Source organism: Ananas comosus, linkage group 18 (assembly GCF_001540865.1).
Source record: "Ananas comosus cultivar F153 linkage group 18, ASM154086v1, whole genome shotgun sequence".
NCBI classification, from domain to species: Eukaryota; Viridiplantae; Streptophyta; class Magnoliopsida; order Poales; family Bromeliaceae; genus Ananas; species Ananas comosus.
The window spans coordinates 2,629,455-2,634,041 of record NC_033638.1 but is presented as its reverse complement, the minus strand read 5'-3'; the positions used below and the strand labels follow the sequence as shown (position 1 = coordinate 2,634,041).

At 34.4% G+C, this 4,587-nt stretch overlaps 1 long non-coding RNA gene across 2 annotated transcripts; it reads right to left on the bottom strand.

The window, feature by feature from the left end:
* LOC109723833 lies at positions 2,523 to 3,801 on the bottom strand. 2 transcript variants are annotated; one of them, XR_002219747.1, is made up of 3 exons: positions 3,767 to 3,801; positions 3,125 to 3,470; positions 2,523 to 2,778 (listed from the first exon to the last, which is right to left on the bottom strand). It is a non-coding gene; the product is annotated as an uncharacterized LOC109723833 (long non-coding RNA). The 2 variants fall into 2 exon arrangements; XR_002219746.1 differs by having other exon boundaries at positions 2,523 to 3,470.

Here is a 4,587-nt window from a genome sequence, read left to right as displayed (position 1 = left end):
AGACAGCTATTCGAAATCTTAGGGAAAGACTTGATTTGTTATCTCATGTCTGCTTTTCATGAAAAAAGACCAATTGAAGGGAAGGGTTTCTTCAAACAGCAAGGAGCTGAGGCAACTATTCAATCAAATGATATTGAGCATGTTTCCCATCTCTTCTCGAGAAACAAGTGGGGTATTTCTTTGCAAAATTGTGCTCAATTTCATATGTGGCAATTCCGCCAAGATCTCTTCGTTAGTTGGGGGAAGAATCGGCACGAATTGGATTTTTTGAGGAATGTATCGAGAGAGAATTTGATTTGGTTAGATAATGTGTGGTGTTAGAATGTATCTGGACATGTCTTTGATGGGCGGACGTGATTTAACATTCTTACATCAAGTTATATATAAATATGTAATATATGGGAGTTCCGGTCTTATAACGCCCCGACTTCCCAGGGGGTCACCGATCCTAGGACTACTCCCGTCCTAGCACGCTTAACTCTCTTCACCTCTTGGGTCTTGCCACCACCCAAAATACTTAAATCGGGTTAAGAGTATTAGTCCTATTATATCATATATATAGGACTATCTGGGGTCTCACAGGTCTAACCCTAATCCTAAATATTTCTGTGATGGCTCCATCTTCGGAGATAAGGGAGTTAGACTCGAAACGTCCTGCTCTTTTGCAGATTGTGAATGAGGACGAACCACAAATAAGAATCGTCGTCTACAATTTAGATTTAAAAATCGAAAACATGATAAAAGGTACTATCTTAATTTCTTATAAAGTTTAGCGCGGACATTATTTTATTTATTTATTTTTTTCCTTCATTTCTTCTTACTTTACTTGTAGCAACCTCATATTATGGTTAGCAGGATACCAACTAAAAACTCCAATAGTAGTGGTATTAATGGGTATAATGTTTACAAAGTTCTTTGAATTTGATCAAAATACATTAATTCGCTAATAAAAATGACTGTACTAATATTACCTTTTATTATTAATTGTCACGTCGTTTTAAGATAAGTTTATTCTCCAACCACTTGTGAGATGGACGTTTTAAGATAAGTTTATTCTCCAACCTCTCGTGAGATGGACCGTCATGAGAGTGGTCCAACAATTGAGCCATTTTCTTGTATTCAGAAGAAACAGGGAGTAAATTAATGCCAGCTCATCAGTATATTAATCTTTTAAGGTCTTAATATGTAATCATAAAATAATAAGAATAATGCTTTGGGTCCTTGCATGACAAGTTATACTTTAGTACTTTACTATACTGTAATAAATGTATTGGCATGCATATGTAAAAAATTTAGTATTTAGAATTTAAATTTTAATTATAATGTTTAAAATTTAATTATAATATATTTAGATTTACCAATAACATTGTCACCTAATTATCATTAATAATATTATAGGGACCCAAAAAAGCTAGAGATTCCATACAGCAGCCCTCTAATAATAAGAATAATCATTATTAACATGCATGAAGCTTCTCATTTTATTGGAAGCATTCAAAGTCAATGTCTTCATGATTTGGACTTCTATATCTATCTATCTATCTATCTATCTATATAATGAATTCATAGTTGTTTTAGGCCACGTTGCCGGAAAAGGGTAGCTGGAGGGCGAGCAGGAGGGGGAGGCGGTGGGGATGGGTGTTGGCCCCAGCTGAGAGGGGTGGGGTTGGGTGCAATTTTTTATTTTATTTTAATTGTTTTCGCTCTCCACTTATTGAGATAGAGAGAATTTGAGTTTTTTTTTTAAGGAGGCAATTGCTTATATATTCCTGAAAAATTTTCGACTTTCTGATTTACCATTCTTAGAAGGCTAATATTGAAAATGTTTTTTTTACGTTCCAAGCTATTTCAAATTTATTTTTAGAGTTAAATTCTATTAAAGAACGGTTAGAAATAAATATTATATGTATGAAATTACTATTTTGCTCTTTCAAATATACCCTTCCACCGTAACCGATTTTTCTTATTTGCCTTTAAGTTAGGGGCATAGAAAGTACTTTAATTTTTTGTCTTTTCAATACCATCACCAATATTTCTTATTTGCCCTTAAGTTAAAGGCAAAAGAGATATTTTGATTTTTTTTAACTATAGTAGATATTTAACTAACGTTTAACTCAAATTAACTTAACGAGTGGTAACTGCAAGGTATTTTGGAATAACGTAGGGAAATACGGAGAGTATATCGGAAAGAAAAAAAATAGAGATAAATAAAATATTTTCAAAGTTCTGAAGGGTATATAGGCAATTATCCCTTTTTTTTAATTCAATCTAATTTTTTTCTCGACTATTATAAAATTTTAAATATATAATTTTTCACACATAATTTTAAATAGTTTAGATTATATATATTAAACATAAATTTTGATTTTACAATATTAATCACTTAGATATATATTGTGAAATAAAAAATAAAAAAATAATTGATGGAGTTTAAATTAATACTTATTTAAATAAATTTAGTTACGAGAATTAATGAAGTACTAGTGTAGTAACCCGCGCCCCCCCCCCCTACTGCNATGCTATTTACATAACATATATTCCAAAAGAAAAAAGTTGGGTCTTTAAAATAAAAAAGAAGAAGACGAAGAGAACCAATATACTGTAATATGTGCATCAAATAAATACATGATACTGGATAAATTATTGGAATATTCTCATATACATTGCATATGGTGCGTACAGAAGCAAGATCCTCTATTCCTTCTCGTTTGCCACAACCACATTAGGAAGCCACCAAACTTGAGTATGATTAGTTATTGTAAGAATATAAAATAACTTCTGCATCAACAAATGTAAGCATGCCATTGAACATCAATAGAAAGGCCAAATATTTAAATTACATCTTAGAGCAAAAGCGATATAAAGCAAAATTAATTGTTAATTTCAAATTTAGCGTTTGAAACTTGACTCGCATTTCAATTTCAACCTCATTTTGGATTGCAAAATTTACTCCCTGAAATTTGGTGTTGGTTTTGAAGCGGTAGCATGCTACCTTTTCTCAAAAAAAAAAAAAAAAAAATTGGTGCTGGTTTCATTTCATCCTTAAGAGTTCCAATTTGGTCCTTGAAGTCGAAATGTCTTCGATGCAATAACAATGAAACACAAAATAAAGCAGCAAATATACCTTTTTGGATTTTGCTTGGCGAGCATTATCTACAGCTTTCCCAATCACTTTGGCAATTTTATTGGAACGATCCTTCCCAAGTGGGTTTATTCAACCGGTTATATAAAGAAGTTGTAACAGTTTTGATTGTGGACAGGAATCAGGTGTTTCTAAATCAATGTGGAATGCTGTAACGTCTCTCTTATAAAAAATTCCATGAACAAAATCCGGAGTTCAAAATGCTTCCAGCTGAAGCTGCAAACCCATATCTCCCAGAGCATCCATCTGCACCAGGGGAACGAATTAGCCAACAATCACCCCATAAGTTGGGTGACACTCCACCTGGCGGCTTATATTCAGTCTTAATCTGAAATGACAAAATGTGAGATTGGTTAATAACTAAAATGTTCCAACCTATGTTTCACAATGTACCTATGTGATGTGTCAGCATGATGGAGGCAAATAGGCTACAGATGAAAGTGAAGAGGGTCTATATGAACTATATCACGTTTTGAAATTGCCACCAGAATTATATAAGTTCAGGTGTCCATCTCAAAATATCCAACTTTTAAGAGAAAAGAAATCCATACGTTCAGAAGATAAAAAACAGCCAAAAAAAGGTGTGGCTCAACACTGTTGAGAAATTTTAGAAGAATTAAGTACCTCACAATTTGCAATGTCATAGTAAGAACAGTTACGACAAACACGCAAACGGAAACGAAATGATGAACACAAAATTATCAAACCACAAGCAGAAATGAAAGAACACACAGATTTACGTGAAAAACCCTTTGTAGGGAAAAAACCACGGGCGAGGGAGGAGAGAACTTCACTATCAAAACGAAAGGGAATACAATGTTCTTCAGATTTCAACCAACCACAATCACACGCCTCTCGGGCAAAAACGAAGACAAAAATTCATAACGGGCTCGAGCCTGACGGCCCAAGCCCTCCGCTACCCACCACAGACATTTATTTTCCCTTCACAATTTAATTTTCCAATTTGGTCGCACCGCGAAGTTGTCGACGAGTCGTAAACCCGAACCTGAGTCGATAATAGATTTCGAGTCACATCTAACAAATCTCCACCTTGACGAGAAATTCCCTTTAACATGAAATAGCAACCATAACTCTCCACCTTCTCCACAAAGCCCCTAAGGACGGTACCAATCAGCAATTTATACTAATCAAGTCCAAGCAATGCTTGAACTTGAGAGGAATAAGAGGCTTCGTCAACATGTCAGGAGGATTTTCTAAAGTGCTAATCTTTTTCACTCCAATGTCTCCTTGCGCAAGAACTTCACGAATAAAATGATACTTGATGTCAATGTGCTTCGTTCTTTCATGAAACATTTGATCCTTAGTGAGATAGATAGCAGTCTGACTGTCGCAAAATACTGTTAATTTCTGACTGTCTTCGCTTAATTCACCATGTAAACCTCTTAACCAAATACCTTCCTTCACAGCCTCCGTGATCGCCATGT